This window comes from Halichoerus grypus, chromosome 3 (assembly GCF_964656455.1).
Source record: "Halichoerus grypus chromosome 3, mHalGry1.hap1.1, whole genome shotgun sequence".
Lineage (NCBI taxonomy): Eukaryota > Metazoa > Chordata > Mammalia > Carnivora > Phocidae > Halichoerus > Halichoerus grypus.
In genome coordinates, this window is record NC_135714.1 from 1,076,015 (window position 1) to 1,094,563 (window position 18,549).

At 50.4% G+C, this 18,549-nt stretch overlaps 1 protein-coding gene across 4 annotated transcripts in view; it reads left to right on the forward strand.

Annotated features, from left to right (window-relative positions):
- The first annotated feature begins 4,738 nt into the window (after positions 1-4,738).
- NSD2 (nuclear receptor binding SET domain protein 2) overlaps positions 4,739-18,549 on the forward strand; it is an 86,895-nt gene continuing 73,084 nt past the window's right edge. For 2 of the 4 annotated variants that reach the window (XM_078068298.1, XM_078068295.1), the window contains exons 1-2: positions 4,755-4,897; positions 16,785-16,851. The gene's annotated coding sequence lies outside the window, so the exon portion shown is untranslated. Of the gene's footprint in view, positions 4,898-5,800; positions 5,819-16,784; positions 16,852-18,549 lie in introns of those variants that run through there. The other 2 variants (XM_078068297.1, XM_078068296.1) reach the window with 2 other exon arrangements.

Sequence of the window (18,549 nt, forward strand, 5' to 3'; positions counted from 1 at the left end):
GAGCTTGCCTGCCCAGCTGCACCCGCCCCGCTCGGTTTCCACCGCCCACGCGGCGACTGCCCGGACCATCACTCGGGCCAGGCGTGCCCCGCGCTTTCTCGAGGGAAGGCAGCGGGGCAGATGGGAGCACGTGCCCTTAGGGAAGCAGCCATTCCTTCTTCCCAGCCGCTCCGGCAGGGGGGTACTGCACTACTGCTACACTGTGCACACGGAAGCCTCACACCCTTGCCCAAGGTCGTGCAGCTAGTAAAAGAGATGTTGTGGGTTCAACTGTGTCCCCCCAAAAACATGTTCAAGTCCTAACTCCCCTGCCTGTGAATGCGACCTTGTTTGGAAACAGGGTCTTCGCAGATGTAATCAAATTAAGAGAAGTCCATTAAGTGGACCCTAATCCAATGACTGGCATCCTTAGGAGAAGGGAAAACAGGGGCCCCTGGCTGGCTCAGTCTGTGGAGCATGCGACTCTTGATCTCAGGGTTGTAAGTTCCAGCCCCACTTTAGGTGTAGAGATGACTTAAAGTCTTTAAAAAAGAGAGAGAGAAGAGAAAATAGGTGGACACACAGGGAGGAGGCCATGTGAAGACAGAGCCTGGGAGTGGAGTGATGCTGATAGGAGCCCAGGAAAACCAAGCCTTGCCCACCATCAACAGAAGCTGGGAAGAGGCCAGGAAAGATTCTCCCTGAGAGCCTCAGAGGGAGAATAGCCCTGCATGGGCCTCAGCTTCAGGCTTCCAGCCTTCAAAACTGTGACACAATAACTTTGTGTTGTTTTGTGGCACTTTAGTGGGGCCCTAAGGAACATGTTCTAGGGGAACCAGGACTAGAAGACTGGCTGTCCAGCCTCAGGAAGCAGTGCCACCTGGAGATAAACAGAGCTGTGCATACCCTCCAGGAGGACTTAGCCAGCCTGGGAGGAGTCAGAGAAGGCTTCTGGAGAAAGGACTATCCCAGGTAAGATCTGGCATGGGGACAGAGGGAGAAGTTCAATTTGATACCTGCCTAGGGTGGATGTGTGTGGCTGTCCAAGGGGTGACATCCAGTGGGGAGTCATCTTCAGACTAGGAGCTCTGGGGAGAGGGCTGGGCTGGACAGGCAGAGCTAGACGTCCTTCCTGTTCCTGAAAGTCCAACACAAGGCTGGCTGAGGAGTGGGTTTTTTGTGAGGGGAACTGGGGAGCCATAGCACGATTTTAAACAGTTGAGTGACACAGTCGGTTTAGAAAAATTCTGGTTGAATGCAGAGAATGGACTGGAGGGGGAGAAAGCTGCCTCCTACTGGAGAGAGGCTGGATTAGAGGGGATGTAGGAAGTGGAATTCCTGGGGGGTGGGGGTGGAGTTCTAGGCTAGCTCAGGTGGAATCTCCAGGAAGCAGCTTTTGGGGGCAAGATGGGTGGAGGCTCCTCAGCCAGGGTTCAGTCTGCATGTCCATCTTCCCTGCCTGACAGGGACCCCCATGCAATGGAGGGTTGGTCAATGTGACCTAAGGAGCCTTGCAGTGCTGCCTGCTGGCCCCTGCTCCTGGGGGCTGTCCCCGTGGACTGAAGTGGCCCGTGGCCAGGTGGGAGATGAGGCAGAGCCAGGCTTTGGAAAAGGCAAGTTTCCAGTCTGGAGAGCAGAGTGGGCAGGGCTGGGAAGGGGCTTCTGGGAAGGTGGGGTGGGGGGAGGCCCTCTGCCCCTACTGCTCTGCCTGGGCTGGGGGAAGGGCCTTTATTCCTTCCCCTCCTTGGAGGCAGGGGCCACCTGGGGCATGGGAGGAGGGGTGGCTTAAGACTGCCAGTTTCCACTTGGAAGCCCTCTTTATTTGGCCAGGGATGGAGAAAGGCTGGGGTCAGAGTGCATGCATCCCCATGGAAACAGCAATGAGCCTGGCCCCTCAGGGACCCTGGCCCTGGCAGGGGTTGGGGCTCCTTTGGCTAAGAGGACTGGGCCTTGCCTTTGGCAGCAGCTCCTACAGGGAGGTCAGGCCATGAGCTGCAGGACCTGTGGCAAGGAGGAGCAGGGAGGCAGAGAGCGCTTCAGCCAAGGCTGCACTGAGAACAAGGAGGGGAGCTTGCACTGTGCCTTCTGGAGCTCTATGCCCGGAATGGGTGGTTAATGGAAGGCAGGCCGCCAGCGGCGGCACAGCTGCACACCTCGTGGCCAGGGGACTCCCCACGAATCTTGACCTCTTGTTCTGTTGCTGTGGGCCTTGTCCCAGGTCCAGCAGGCAGGCCTGGAGTCCTCTGGTCCTAAAGGCCTTGCCCAGCTTGGCCTTGGCCTGAGAGCTGGGGTGGGGGGTGGTGCTGTGAGAGCTGAGATGGAGGGCAGCTGAACTCCCCAAAAAGGCCAGAGCAGGACAGCCCTCCATCATCTGTAATCACCCGCCTTTGAGTCCAGAATTTTCATCCAGAGAAATGACAGGAGTCTCAAAGAGACCCAAACAAGGTTCAGTCCCTGCTGCTGCCATCCTTGGGTGGCCAGGATCCCTCTGGGCCCACCGGGCTTGGGGCTTTGCCTCTCAGGGCCCTCACCCACCTGCCTGAGTCCTGTTTTCCAAGAGCATGCTTTCTCAGCCTGTAGTGCCAGGGAACTACCCAGGCTCTATGAATTTCCAAGCTCTGTATGCACTGGAATCATTACCCCAGGGACAACAGCCCACCTTTGAGAGCCTCACATGTGAGCACCTGTGGAGGGCCCAGTAATCGGAAATATGGTCCCCACAGGGCCAGGGCCCTGGAGTGTGCAGGGCTGGGGGCTGTCCTGCTGGCCAGACTTGCTGAAAAGGGCTCAAGACCTCCATGAGCCAGGCGAGGCTTGCACTGGGCGGGAAAAGACCAGCCAGCCCCAAATAAGTTTCTTAAGAAAAATCTAAACAGGCATTTGCATGTTTTGAATAAATTTGCATATGGATCACACTATTCTAAATGCGTTTTTTTTTCCAGAAGACGAGATTTAATTTCAAATCTGTGAAATCAGAGGAGATGTGGTATTTGCCCTGTACTGCAGGATTTAGAAGGTGCAGTTTTCAAGTTTGTGCCTTAGGATCCAGGGCCCGGAGAGGGCACCTATTCTTCCCACAGCCAGAGGGATAATATGGCAAAATGCAAATGTGAATAAGCCACTGCCCAGATAGATGCCTTTCCAGGAGCTCCCTGTGAGTTCTGGCAGTGACTGCTGGGGGAAGGGTCTCTTCTGGTTTCTCAGGATCTCCAGCACCCTGCTAGGGCACAGCACACATTAGGACCTCACATATAGTTCTTGGCTGAAAGTGAGCAATTCCATAATTCCTTTTAGTTGAGACACTGGGGAGGGTCTCATCCTTGCCCCGGCTTGCCCCATGCTAGTTCCTGGTGGGAAGCAGCTTGTGGCTGGCTCAAGATGGGGAGTTTGAAGTGCCAACTTCTCTGTAGTGTCTCCTATCAGAGTCCTGCATTGGAGGAACTGACCATGCCTTTGTACCTCCCTCCCCTCAGTCACTGGATGTGGCTGCCCTGGGAAAGGAGACCCGTGGTGAGATGGCTCTTTGCAGCTGAGGCCGCCCGTAGAAGGTGGCAGCTGAAGGCTGAGCAGGAAGACCCTGTTTGGAAGGGGATCTGAGTGGCACATCTCCGTGTCCACCCTACCAGCCCACCATCCTTACCACAGTCAGAGTGATCTTTCCGAAGGTGTAGCATTCCTGGAGGGCCTCCCTGGTAGCCTTTTCTGCCCTGCCCCTTTGCCCCACGGCAGCCTCACTGGAATGGCACATCCCCCAACTGACCACAGATTCCCCACTCCACCCAGCTCCAGGCCAGACTCGAGTCTGCGGGGTGAGGGCCATGTCTGAATCCACACCCTGCAGAGAGTCTGCAAGAAGACTCCCAACACCATCGTGCTGGCCAATCCTCCTCCGGCCTGTTTTCCACGCTCCTTCCCATTGTTTGGGACCATCTAAGCCAAGTCTGTAATGCAGGTTCCAGGAGCAAAGGCGTGCGTGTGTGTGGGTGGGTGTGTATGTGTGTCTGTGGGGGGGCTCCTCTGGGGCTTCCAGCTGGCTTTCCGTGTGCAGGGGCAGTTGGAACTTGACCTCCGCCTTCCCCGCGCCACCGCGCTTCCTGTCCCGGGCGCCTTCTTCCTGGCCCCGAGGTAGGGGCGTGGGTGACCACCTGGGTGCCGGGTTGGCGGTCCTCGTGAGCTGACCCCGCGGTGCCGCACGCACCGGCCCCACCGGCCGGCTGTCCGAGGGGCACGTGCGAGCGCAGGACGCGCCGACTGACGGGGAACGAGCGGCGCCAGGACCCCACGTCCCCGCTCCACCGCCGCGCGCCCCGGCTGGGGCCGCGATCGCGCGGGGCCGGCTCGTGGGCGGCGATTGGGCGCGCGGCCGTGACGTCACCTCGCGCCCGCTGGCTCCGGCCTCGGGCTCCCGGCTCCGGGCTTTGGGTTTAGCCGCCGCCTGGCGCGCGCCCGGCCGAGTAGCGGGAGCGGGACGCGCGCTCGGCGCTGGTCTGAGGCGGCTCGCGGGGTCCCGCGGCCCCGGCCCCGCGCCCCCCCCACCGCCCGGTCCCCGCCCCGCGCCCCCCGCCGGTCTCCGCCCGCCCCGCGCCCCGCCCGCCCGCGCGCCCCGCCCGGCGCGGATTTGAAAAGCCCGGCCGCAGCCCCGCGAGCGCGGCAGCCAATCAGCGACGCGCACTTTCCCGCGGCTTCTGCGAGGCGGCGGCGGCCCGGCGGCGGCGGCGGCGGGCGGGAGGCGCGGGGGCGGGGTCGGCGCCGCGCGCGGAGAGCCTCGGCCTGGCCGCGCTGCGCCCGCCGCCGCCGCCGCCCCCTCCCCTCCCTCGGCCCTCCCTCCCCCGCGGCCCCGGCCCCCTCCCCGGCCCGCCGCCGCCGGAGCCGCCGCGCCCGGAGAGCCGCCGCCGCCGGAGGATGCGACGCACAACAGGTCACTGGAGCCGCCGGCCCAACCGCCGCCGCGGGCCTGAGGGGCTGAGGGGCCGAGGGGCCGAAGGGCCCGGGGGCCGAAGGGCTGAGGGGCCGAGGGGCCGACGGGCCGAGGGGCCGGCGGGCCGGGGGTGAGGGGGGGCCGGGAGGACCGGGGAGGCCGGCGGGGCGGGGGCGGCCGCGGCTAACGGGGCCGGGCGGCGGGCGACCGCGGCCATGTTGGGCCCGGCCGCCGGCGGCTGCACCTGTGCCGGCCTGCGGGCCGGGCGGCCTTTGTTCGCGGCGGCGCCGAGCGGGCCGGGCCGGCCTTTGTGAGGCGCGGGCCCGGGTCGGGGCCGGCGGTGGGAGGGGCGCGCCGGGCCGCCGGGGAGGCGCTTTTTTGTCTGCGGAGGGTCCGCGGGTGACACTCGCGGACGCCGGCCGTTGGTCAGCGCGGGCGCCCTGGAGCCGGGCCGGGCCTTGGCAGGTGGAGGCGCGGGGCGGGTTTGGGGACCCCGCCCGTGGCTGTCGGCGCGCGCTGCCCCGGCCCCCAGCGCCGCCGAGGAGCCCCGAGGCCTCCGGACGCGCACAAACGCGTCCCCCCGGCCGCACGGCTGGCTGGCTCCACTGGCGAGCAGGGCGGTTGGAAATCTCGGCATTTGCAGAAGGCTGGTCTTGAGTTTCGGGGAGAAGGACCGTGGGCCCGCTGCGGCGTCGGCCGGCTCTCTCCGTGCCCAGGGCGGCAGTCGCCCCAGGTTTGACATTCAGGTGGAAACTTAGTATCACGGCCGCACTTCCGCCGCTCGCCGGCCCGGTGGGCTGCGAGCGGACCGCCGCACCTGGGGGAGAGGCCGGCTTGCCAAGGCGTGGACTCGGGGCCCCGTTAGGGAAGTTGTGCGGCGCTGACAGCCCACGCTTGGATTTTCCAGGCCCCGACTTTTAAGTGAGTTACACACCGCGGTGCCTAATCGCTGAACAGCTTACGTACCTCCCGTAGGCACCACGCACCCACTCTCTTGACTACGTTCTGTGTATTTTTAAACAAGGTTATCGAGATGTTAGGTAAGAAGCCGTCCCATTTATGCGGCTGGGATCTTAACTTTCCTTTTTTCAAATGTTGGAAATGTCCTAGTTCCATATTGAAGTGGGAAGAGAGCAGCACTACTAAAAAAGCACAACTCCAGACAATAACGCGAGGGGAGCGAGCCGTGTGCGCACAGCCCCTTCCTTGTGTGCCTGATGTGTGCTCTTCTACCCACAGCCGGCCATAGTTCAAATCTGAACTACCGACTGGAAGTGAAGAGGACTCATGCCTTAAGCACGATTACTTTGAGTCATTTCCTTTTCTTTTCTTCCATTTTCTCAGACGCCCAGCAGCCTTCAGTTTGGGGCTGATGGTTGGTAAAGTGAGGGCCTGCTGCGTGGTTGTGAGTTTGTGAGAGCTTTTGTGAAGAGCTCTGATCTATTCAGCACAAAATTCCTCCCCCCCGCCCCCCCCCCCCCGCATTACCACCAGTTAGACTGGCCGCTGCTTCCAGCCGTGAACTGTCCAGTTTAAGAGTTTCAGATAAGTAACTGAATTTTGAAGAACGAGAGGCAGTTCATTCGTGTGTGCCACGTATTTGTGGAAACACTAGAGTGCAACAATGAGGTAAGCAGGCTACCAGGTATGGCAGCTGATGGTTTTCTGCAAGTGATTTATGTGGAACTGTTAAAACAGTGAGTACCTGCTGAAGTGTGAGGAGCCCAACGAAGAGTAAGTCAGAACTGCAGGAACTGGATGTCAGAAGGGAGAGGCTCTGTGGCTTCAGTTAAGAGTGGGTTGAGCCTCCTACCTACTCGGATGTCCTTTCCTCCCATAAGTAGTCCCAGCTTTTACAAGTTTACTCCTATGGCAGAATGTAAACTAATTAGTTACTTCCTTTTTTATGGCTTGACACTTTAGTGTAAAACATGTAAAAGTAGGTGGGATAGACTTACTGAAAAGTGCTAGAAGAGGATGGACACCAATAAAATGTGTGCCACACGAGATAGAGGGTTTTTTGTCACCAAGCGCATGTAAAAGAATGTGCTAAGATGATGCTGAAGTTTATCATCTAAATTTATTTTGCTCTGCCCCTTTTTAATGGGGGCAAATAACCTTTCTAAGTAAACACTTCAATCAGCAGGAACTGAAAATATGAGCTTTATACTCCATATTCTGGTGTACACTTTTGTTGTTGTTCTGGCTTGCCTTAGAATGTATGCAGTTTTGGGTAAGCATCTTAGTTTCCTGAGCCTCACTCTTCTCCTCTGGTGGACTTCAATAAGTGTCTTTGTTCCCCAAATATGTGGTGCCCTGTCCTGACTTCAGACCTTTGCGTGGACTACTGGTGGATGTGGAGCACTGCTTGTCCTTCCTTTTGGAGCACAGAGTACCTAGACTTTCAATGGCCATATATGACCTTTCTCCCCTGTTGGATGAGCTGTTGGAGATAGGACCCTCATAGCCTTGGGTAGCCCAGGCTCTGTTGGTGCCTCCTCATGGCAGGCACTCAGTAAATGCTGAATAAATGGGCATATGACTTAGGATAAACAAACAACCCATTTTAATGTCAGCATCTGGCCTGTTTGCCTCTTTTTTGTAAGTCACGTTGGAGCAGAAGGGGATCCTCTGGAAGAAGCGGAGTATGGAAAGTAAGGGGCTGGCCTAAGGTCACCCTGCTTTATTTTTATATTATTTTTTAATCAAGATTTTATTTATTTGTCAGAGAGAGAGAGCGAGAGCGCGCACAAGCAGGGGGAGTGGCAGGCAGAGGGAGAAGCAGACTCCCCTCGGAGCAAGGAACTGGCTGTGGGACTCGATCCCAGGATCCTGGGATCACGACTCCAGTCTAAGGCAGACTCTTAACCGACTGAGCCACCCAGGCATCCCGGTCACCCTGCTTTAATTGGGGAGCCAAGACCATGTTTGCCAGACAGGGCTGTTTTCTTTTCCTTTTCTCATCATAGCTAACTCAAAATGTTAAATAAAAAGTTAATAATGAAACATTGCAAGTGTGTAAGTATAATGAGTAATAGAACAGACCTGTACCAACCACCAAAGTGAAGCAAGCAGCGATGTTTCTACTGTACCTCTCTGTATTGCTGGGCAAGGTAAAAAGAATGTAAAGTGTACAAAATACAAAAGCAAGAGGTGACATGAAAGGAAGGTAGGCTGGTACTTTACACCCTGTCTTTTTTTTTTTTTTTTTTTTAAGATTTTATTTGTTTGACAGACAGAGACACAGCGAAAGAGGGAACACAAGCAGAGGGAGTGGGAGAGAGAGAAGCAGGCTTCCTGCTGAGCAGGGAGCCCGATGCAGGGCTCGATCCCAGGACCCTGGGATCATGACCTGAGCCGAAGGCAGACACTTAACGACTGAGCCACCCAGACGCCCCTACACCCTGTCTTTATATGATTTGTTAATTTCTTTTTCAGGAATGGTTGTTTACACTAAGCTCTTGGGGGAGAAAAAGACTTAATGTTGGTTACCCCCAGGGACTTGTCAGCATTTTGCATTTGTCTCTTGGTTGCAGTATAGTTTTTGAAGGAGCTGATTGATTTGATGAAATTTGGATTGCTAGGTAAAAAAATCAAGACAGACCACAGAGTAGTTTTGTCCTTGAGTCTGCCTTCCAAAAAGCAAATGGCCACATATGAGTCTCAAAGCATCTTATTTCTGTAATACTTCAATGGTTTCAACAAAACAGACAAGTATAGACATTGCAAAGTATTGGTTAAGCTGAGTGCTGGCCCATAGCTCAAAAACCTCAGTAGTGAGACTTCCCTGGCAGGTGTATAGAGAAACAATGTTTATTACTGGAAGGAGTTGGGATCTCCATTTTTAAGTTGTCATTGAAAGAGTTGATGTGAATTAAGTCTGTTAGGCTGTTAAAGGATGTATTTATATCAGCAGTGTCTTAGGTTTCAATTAATTTTTCACTTATGTTTTTGCTGCTGTATGCTGGAGGCCAGCAGATTAGAAAGTATGTTTCTGACTCCAGTTTTACTACCCTTGGTCAGATCTCTACATCCTGCCTGGACTTTCCAAAATGCACACATGAGCATGTGAGGCCCTACTCTCCAAGGATCTCCATTGCCCTTCGAGGTTTAAGACCAGTGTCTCCCTGGCTTTCTAACTCTCACTGCATTTCTTATTTCTCCCTCCAGTCCATCTCTTGCTGCTGTGCTTTCAGACATTTGCATGATCAGTGTTTGCCACCCCCACCCCCCAGTGTATATGTGGGCCCAGTTGGCTCTTCCTGTTAATTACCTCTCATTCAACTCTCAGCTTGGACCTCACTCCTAGAAAGCCACCCAAGTCCTTGCCTGTTTTGAGAGGCTCTCATAATTATGCCTTGATCAGTTTGTGCTTGCTTCACCCACCTTTGCCCACTCTCCATTCTCACTCTGCTGTAGCCACCCTGGCCTCTCGGCCATCTCAAGGACCATAGCCATGCTTGGTCTCAGGCTGTTGCACTTGCTGTTTCTTCTGCCTGGAGTGCTCTTCCCTGGACACTGCATGGCTTGCTCTTTGCCTGCCTTTAGGTCTTTGCTCACTGATTTAAAAGACCCTGTTGCCACCTGGCACTCCCCATCTGCTTTAGCTTTTCCTCCATAGCACTTATCCTTTGACATTCTGTGTGTTTTACTTATTTGTTCATCTACCTGACTACACTGAGATGTCTGTAAGGTTGGGAACTTTTTTTCCTTCTGGCTTTGATTACTGTCATACCCCCCAAGTGCCTAGAATTGTGCCTGAGTGACTGTCAGTGATTGTTTGAATGAATGGACCCTCAGTTCTTTGATGTCGAGCATATAATATGTCTCAGAAGTGATGTAGATGAAGGGGAGTGATGTGAGCATGCTTGCCTTGCTGTGAGGTTGGAAAGGCGGAGGGCCGTTTGCAGGTAATAGATGTCAGAGAGTCAGCTCATGGACCAGTGCTAGAGAATGGTGGCCCTCCAAGGCACAAGAGGTAGGAGTAGGAAGAGTGGATAGATACAAGAAAGGGGGCTGGCGGCGCCTGGGTGGTTCAGTTGTCAGGCGTCTGCCTTCGGTTCTGGTCATGATCCCGGGGTCCTGGGATTGAGCCCCGCATGGGGCTCCTTGGTCAGCGGGAAGCCTGCTTCTCCCTCTCCCACTCCCTCTGCTGGTGTTCCCTCTCTCGCTGTGTCTCTCTCTGTCAAATAAATACATAAAAAATCTTTAAAAAAAAGGAAAAAGAAAGGGGGCTGAAGTGGCATTGATGGGCTTGGGCACAGCATAGGGCTCAAAATAAGAGGACAGATCAGATTTAGCCCAGGTGATTCATGTACACAATTTGAAAGATTGGGTGGATGGGGCACCATTTTTATCTCCCTGTGAGCTAGTGAAAGAGCAGGTGGGCCCAGTTTCTGATCTACCTCTGTTCCTTCCAGAAGGAAGCTCTGATCTTATCTACCAGTCAAAAATGTATCCCTGGTGCCTCACTGTTCACTCAGTAGAGGAAGTCCTAGATCTTGAGTGTGGTGTGTGGCCCCTGCATGTTTTTCTGGCATCTTTGTTGGTCATTCCTTTGTGGCTGTTCTGAGATCTCATTGTCCTGATGCTTCGGCTCTGGTGATGAGTGGGGCTCGATCTCGTGCTCTTTGCGTGTCCTGTTGCTTCTTCCTCAGTTGTCCTGTGTGGTGCTGCTGTGCTCCTCTCAGGGCCCAGCCTTCATATCTGTCGCCACTGGTGTTGCCCACCCTGCACCTAGAGCACTAGATACGGGGTTTTGGGTTTTTTTTTTTTTTTTTCCCCTTCCCAAGTTTGTCATTTCTTTATGAGTGTTGGGCCCTGTTATGACAGCACATCATGTGGGTTTTGCCCCTCCCGCTGCTCTGGGTTGTGAGTTTTTTGTTTTTGTTTTTTTTTTAAGATTTTATTTATTTATTTGACACAGAGAGAGAGAGATCACAAGTAGGCAGACAGGCAGGCAGAGGGAGAGGGCGAAGCAGGCTCCCCGCCAAACAGGGAGCCCGATGCAGGGCTCGATCCCAGGATGCTGGGATCATGACCTGAGCCGAAGGCAGATGCTCAACTGACTGAGCCCCCCAGACACCCCTGGGTTGTGAGTTTTTCAAGGAGAGGACCCTCTGACTTGTCTTCTGGTCTTCGAACAGTGCCCAAAAGTACTCTCTTAACAAGCAGAGATAGCTTTTGAGTCTTCTGTTTTCCTAAAGTTTTTTGTTTCATAAAAATGTGAATTCCTAGATTTTAAAAATTCAAATATATGTTAGAAATGAGAGGCTTCTGTGTCGCCTCCCCCAAAAGATTTGAAGTTGGTGCCATCTGGGTAGAGCTTTTCTCTACACGGCTTTGAGCCTTGAATATTCTTTACCTCTTATTGAATCCTCACAGCAGGAAACTGAATCTCAAAGATATTAAGTAATGACCCAAAGTCACAAGGCTGTAAGTGATTAGAACTCCTGCAAGGCCTGACCTTTGATTCTGTACTCTGGGAACTTACTGTTCTGCCTCTCGGGGGACATTTTAACATAAGGCTGTCTATACATGATTAGGAGGGGGGGCTTATGTTTCTGTTAGTCGGTATGGTGGGTGGTGTACTTCTTCCTAACATTTCTTCACTCGCTGAGTGTCAGCTGTGCTCCAGTGATGAGCCAGAGCCTATGTCCTTCATCCCATGGAGTTTACAGACCGGTGAGGGCGATGCAACCAGGGAGACAGTGGACAAAGATCACATCTTTGAAAACCCTGTGAAATAGTCTTGCCAAATAATTGAACCTTATTCTGATCAAGGTTCTATGTCCAACAACCAATTTACGAGAAGTAATAGGGGGAAAGGAACACGTTAAACTATACCACAGGATCGTCATTGGCAGAACTCAAAACTTGGGAAACCTACAAGTTCAGTAACCTGATCTCTTCAACAAGGAACAAAATTGTACTGTGGAGGGCTTATTTGTGTCCCAGACAGGCCAGTTAGAGACATGGCTAAACATCACGTATGATATTTGAGACACTTAGGAATTGGAACACTGACTAGATTTGTCATTAAGGAACTTTTTTTTTTTTTTAGCTGCCATAATGGTTCTGTTATGTTAAAAGAATTTGAGGGGCCACTGGCTGGCCCAGGTGGTGGAGCATGGGACTCTTGATCTCTGGGTCCTGAGTTTAAGCCCCACATTGGGTATAGAGTTTACTTAAAAAAAAAAAAAAAAAAAGAATTTGTACCTTTTAGAGACACATACAGCTACTTACCTATGAAATGATACACCATCTGGGATTTGCTTCACAATTCTATGAAGAGGGGGTAGTGAGTGTGTGGCTGGGTCAGGACTGGCCTAGGTTGATGGGTACCTGGGACGGTACCTATTCTGTCTACTTTTATGTGTATTTGGAATTCTCCATAACAAAAAGGAAAAAAATGTCATGAAGGAAAGATTGAATGCATCTAGTAGCATCTGTAGGGAGATTGTATGTAACTGGGGACTCGCTTTCAGGGAAGACTTCCTGATGGGATTGCCGCTGGAGCAGAGGGCAGAAGGGAGCTTGGTAGAGGGTACACTTGGTAGAGGTAGGCAAGAGTACTCCAGAGGAGGGAGCAGTCTGTGCAAACACCCTGGGATAGGAGCAGAAAGGGGCCAGTTTGGCTGGAGCAGAGGATGAAGGGAACTGTACAAAACGAGGCTGTAGAGGTAGGGAAGGGTGCAGGTGTTTTGGGGTTGTAATAAGGATTTTCATCCTAAGATCAATGTGAGGCCCTTGAAGGGTTTTAAGGAGAGGCAAGCTGTGTGTGAGAGATACGCATCCATTAGCTTTGGAAAGTGCCTTTCTCAGAGTCCTCTGTAGAGTCGGTGATGAGAGAATCAGGGGAACGAAGAGTTGGGTACAGGAGACCACGCTGCGGTTACTGTCTGTTTGCACTGGGAGCTTTCCAGTCACCCTTGCTTTGGGTGCCCTGTAGGATTAATCAGTTCTGCCCCCTTGGAGTGTGGTATGGCTATGTAATTCGCTTTGGACAATGAAAAGTGACCTGTCACTTCTGACTGGAAGATCTGAGAGATGTGTGCTTTATTGTATTTTCTTTTTCTGACTCTAATTGTAGAAGCACACAGATACATGCTGTAAGCAGGAAAGAGACCTTTGGGTTGGCCAAGAACAAGTGACTGCTTTGGGGCTTGTTATTGCCCCATAGCCTAGTCCAGTGGGTCTCAAAGTCTAGTCCCCAGACTGGCAGCATCAATCACTTGGGAACTTGTTAGAAATGCAGAGTTGCAGGCCTGCCCTTGACCCACTGAGTCATAAGCTCTGGAGTGGGGTCCAACAGTCTGTGTGCAAATGAGCTTTTCATGTGATTCTGATGCGTTCTACTTTGAGAAGAACTGCCTGTGAGTTTGCTGATTGATAAGCCGGTTAGGAGTTTGTGGGTTTGGCTGGTGGAAAGATGGTGGTGGCAGGCTAGCACTGAGATTGTGGGTGTGGAGGAAAGTAGGTAGGCAGGATTCCGGCTGGAATAAAACTGGTAAGGCTTGTTGTTTGGGATATGAGAGATGGTGTGGGGAGAGATGTTAGGGATGGTCCCTAAGTTTTTATCTGACAAAACTGGATGGCTGGAGGTACCATTTGCTGTCTAGAGAAAGTATTCTTTTGTAAGCATTTATATATACTTCAGTTTCAGGGCTCAGAAACAGAGAAAAGCCTATTAAGGAATCTTTAAAAATTTTTACTGATTTCTTCACTCAAATGTCAGTTTCTCAGTGAAGCCCACATTGCTCCCCCATTTGAAATTGCTCCCTGTCTGCTCCCCTGATCCCCTCTATTTTTATCCACAACAGTCATTACTTTGTTTACTGTCCCCCACCCAGCCTCCCTCCTTGAGTGGAAGCTTCTTGAAGGCAGGACACTGGTCTCTGGTTCCCTTCTGTATCCCTAGAATCATGTTGCACCTACAAGTGCTCAGTGTATTTGAGCTGAATGGACAGTTGCCCGTTAAGGTATCAGCACTGAATGCTGTCCCTGTGGCCGGATCAGAGAGTGGCGGCACACTCTGGATATGTGGGTGATAAGGAGGGCATGCGGCTGACTTAGAAGTGCTCAGGTTTTGGTCTGTGTGTGATTGGGATGTTGCTGGGCACTGTCCGGTGTCTGCTGATGAGGCCCCTTTACTCTCATCTGTTCAGATTCTTCCATGTGATGGTCTGGGGTGGAGGCCTGAGCCAGCTCAAGAGCATGGAGAAGCTGCCTGACGTCGGGCAGCCTGGTCTTCCTCAAGTGGGAGAACAAAGCATGTTGTGTTGGAAGGAGCAGTAGCCAGAATGAAAGCTGCATGTTAGGTCTTTCTCTCTTGTTCTGTATCTGAAATTGTATATTTTATTTGTGGAACATGAGTTGGGATTATGCATCATGCTAACAGTTTATTGGGTTCTTTTCTGTTTAGTTCTGAAATATGTGTAAAAGGGTATTTGTTTCTTTAAAATTCAACTGCTTATAACTTCTTTGAAAAAAAAAATAATAGTGGTTATTGTTTGTCCACTGTCTACCTTTGGAGGCTAAGCTTCTGTGCATTTCTCAGATACCAGACTGCTCCTGGCTGCTTTAGGGATCTGTGTGAATTAGCAGATTATATCAGTAAAAGGCAGAAATAGGGTGGCGCCCATTGCCCCACTGTCAGGCCCCTGCCATGGGCCGGTGGAGTGTTGTTGAAGGCAATCTACTGGTTCAGAAGAAAGCATAGGTCATTACCCTCGCTACTTACTTTGGAGAGGGACCCTGATTATTTTTGTAGGTTGATAAACTTCTGAGATAGAGGAAATCTGTGTCTTGATGGGCCCATTAAAAGTGAACATATGTTTTAATAGGAACTTGCTCTTCACATTCTGCTTCTCCAGGACTCCAAGGTATGCACCTGGTGTTGGAGTGGAGCTGGTGGCCTCTCAAGCCTGGCTTTTTCCTTGGTTGAGCCCTCTTTGTGGGCTGTCCTTCATCCATAGAGGCCATTGTTGCTTCCCTTAGTCTTCACCAGTTACTTTTCTTGTTCTGTAGTATAGGCCGAGATCTCGGAGCTGGTTCTTTGTAGCTGCCCAAATTCTGGCACCACCTCACCTCTCCCCTCTGTGAGTTTCTGGCACAGGAATGATGGGCAGGGTATGATGTAGCAGAAACTGAGTTGTGAGTTCCAGTCTAGAGTTTATAGTAATCTTTATTTTCAAGGATGTACAAATTCTTGACATCATTAAGGCAAAATGGAAAGCTTAATTCTTATTACAAATAATTTTTAAATCAGAAAATACATTCTATGAAAAACTCGTATGATACAGAAATGTGGAAGGAAACATAATTATAACATCACCAACCAAAATGTTTATGGATATTTCTGATTTATCTTTTCCTTTATCAAACTGAACCATGTACCCTAAAAACAACATGTTCTGTGAGGGTCATAACATAAGATAATATTCCTCTGCTTTGCTTCACTCTGCTTCCCTCTTCCACGAGGCAACTGCCCTACTCTAATTTTAGCTATTTCTTGTATCTATCTGTACTTAAAAAAAAAATGACTTGCTTATTTTGCTGAGTTGAGAACTTTCTGATTTATATATTGCGTCAGGTTCCGTCGTTGGGAGATAAGGATTTACTTTCTTATTCCCCTGTCCTCCTGCTTCACCTTCCCTGCTTCTTCCCGATATTGTGTTTTGGTCATCTATTTATACATGATAAGCTGTTATAGAACTCAGTGGCTGAAAACATAGCATTTATTTGTTTGCAGTTTTGCAGTCTGGACATAGTATGCCAGGGTTATCTTGTTTCTGCTCTAGGGAGTGTCAACTTGTTTCATTCATGGGGCTGGCCTCAGGCCTCAATTCTCCCCAGAAGCTGTGAGGCTGCTTGGGCTTCCTCACAGCATGGTGGAAGGAGGTGAACCCTGCCAGTCCTTTCAAGGGTTAGGCTGGCCCTGGCATGGCATTGCTTTTATCATATTCTCTTGGTGAAAGTAGTCACAGGCCCAGGCCAGATGAAAGAGTGTGGAAACATAGACATTTCTTTGTTGGGGGCAGGGGAGTGAGAGAGAATTTTTGGCTATTTTTAATCCACCACAGTTTTAGAGCAATTTTTGGTTTAAATGAATATTTACCAGCTGTTATATTGTTCAGCTAAATCATACACTGTGATCGATAATACTTATTTTTTTATATGACTTATTGTTTTCCTAGTGGAAATAATTACGTTGTTTTTCTGTTTGCTTAGTTTTCCATGCATCTATTGGTAATTCAGTCCCGAGCTTTCTAAATGAACCATATAAAAAGCCTTTTGTGATGGTCAGTTACACTCTGTCACTTCCATGTTTTTCTCTTGGTGACCTTGGAGCTGTTTGTCTTCCTGCTGCAGACTGGACTCCTCCATAGGCCTGTGGCACAGCTGCACATTTTTTTTTCCTTTTTTTAAAAAGATTATTTATTTTAGAGAGACGGGGTGGGGAGGGGCAGAGGAAGAGGGAGAGAGAAACTCAAGCAGACTCCGTGCTGAGCATGGAGCTTGATGCAGGGCTCGATCTCACGAACCTAAGATCAGACCTGAGCCGATCCCAAGAGTTGGATGCTTCACTGACTGTGCCACCCACGCGCCCCACAGCTGCACGTTCTTACCCTCTGAGGCGGACCACCCATTTCTTGGATGTCATGTCTCCTGTGATTTACTTTCATGTTCTGGTGATAGACCTTCTGGTGGTTCCCTTAGAATGTGTGGGAGGCAACATTTTTTGAGACTTAGCATGCCAAAACAATCTATTGTATTGGTTGATAGCTTGGCTAGGTATATAATTTGGATTGGAAATAATTTTCTCAAAAATATGAATGCATTGCTTCAGTATTTTTGGGTTTTCCATGTGTATTTTCTCTTTTAGGAAAGCTGATGCTGTCGGGGTTTCTGATTCTTTGCATGTGACCTGTTGTTCCCCCACCCCAAACCAGGTGGGTCTCCTTTGCATTTATGATGCTGGCACTTGATGGGTCTTTTCAACTTTCTGATTCTGGGACATTTTGAGTTATTTCTTTCATAATTAAAAAATCTTTTTTTTTTAAGATTTTATTTATTCATTTGAGAGAGTGAGCGAGCACAGAGGGAGAGTGAGAGAGAGAAGCAGACTCCCTGCTGAGCAGGGAGCCAGACTCGGGGCTTCATCCTGGGACCCTGAGATCATGACCTGAGCCGAAAATCAAGTCAGACACTTAACCGACTAAGCCACCCAGGTGCGCCCCCCTCAACCCTTTTCTTTCTTTTTAAAAATCTTGACAATAGTGGTGCCTGGGTGGTTCAGTCAGTTAAGTGTCTGACTCTTGATTTTGGCTCAGGTCATGATCTCAGGGTCCTGGGATCAAGCCCCCAATCAGGCTCTGTGCTCAGCTTGGAGTCTGCTTGAGATTCTCTCTCTCTCCCTCTGCCCCTGCCCCCGCTTGCATGTGTGCTCTCTCTCTGTCAATAAATAAAATCTTTATTTTATTATTATTATTATTATTATTTTTTAAGATTTTATTTATTTATTTGACAGAGACAGCGAGAGAGGGAACACAAGCAGAGGGAGTGGGAGAGGGAGAAGCAGGCTTCCCGCTGAGCAGGGAGCCCGATGCGGGGCTCGATCCCAGGACCCTGGGACCATGACCTGAGCCGAAGGCAGACGCTTAACGACTGAGCCACCCAGGCGCCCCTATTTTATTATTTTTTTAAGATTTTATTTATTTATTTGACGGAATGAGAGAGCGAGCGAGCAAGCAGGGGGAGTGGCAGAGGGAGAGGGAGAAACAGGTTCCCCAGGGAGCAGAGAACCTGACTTGGGGCTTGATCCTAGGACCCGGGGATCATGACCTGAGCTGAAGGCAGACGCTTAACTGATTGAGCCACCCAGGTGCCCCTAAATAAAATCTTAAAAAAAAAAATCTTGACTATATTTTTCTCCAGTTTTGTTGAGGTATATACAATTGGCAAAATTGTATATATTTAAAGTGTACAATGTGATGGTGATTTTTTATATATGTATACATTGTGAAATGATTACCATAATCAAGTTAATTTACATATCCATCACCTCATAGTTACCTTTTTTGTTTGTTTTTTTTCATAGTTACCTTTTTTAAAAAAAATTTAATTCTGGTGTAGCTAATATACAGTGTTACATTAATTTCAAGTGTACAATATAAACTTTGTGTGGTAAGTATGCTTAAGATTTGCTTTCTTAGCAAATTTCAAGTATGATACAGTATTATTAACTGTAGTCACCGTGCTGTATATTACATCTTCAGAACTTCTAATTGAAAGTTTGTATTCTCTGGCCATTGACCTTCCATTTCCCCCACCCCCAGCCCCTGGCAACTACTGTTACACTCTTTTTTTTTTTTTTCCTATGAGTTTGACTTTTTCTTCTTTTATTCTTCTTTAGATTCCATATATAAATGGGATCATACAGTATTTGCCTTTCTCTGTCTAGCTTATTGCAGTTAGCATGATGTCTTCTGGGTTGCAAATGGCAGAATTTCCTTTTTTTTTTTTTAAGTTGGTTGAGTAATATTCCATTGTATGTATCTGCCATATTTTCTTCATCCACCCATCCATTGATGGATGCAGCGGTTGTCTCCATGTCTTGGCTATATAATGTAAACACAGGGATGTAGTTA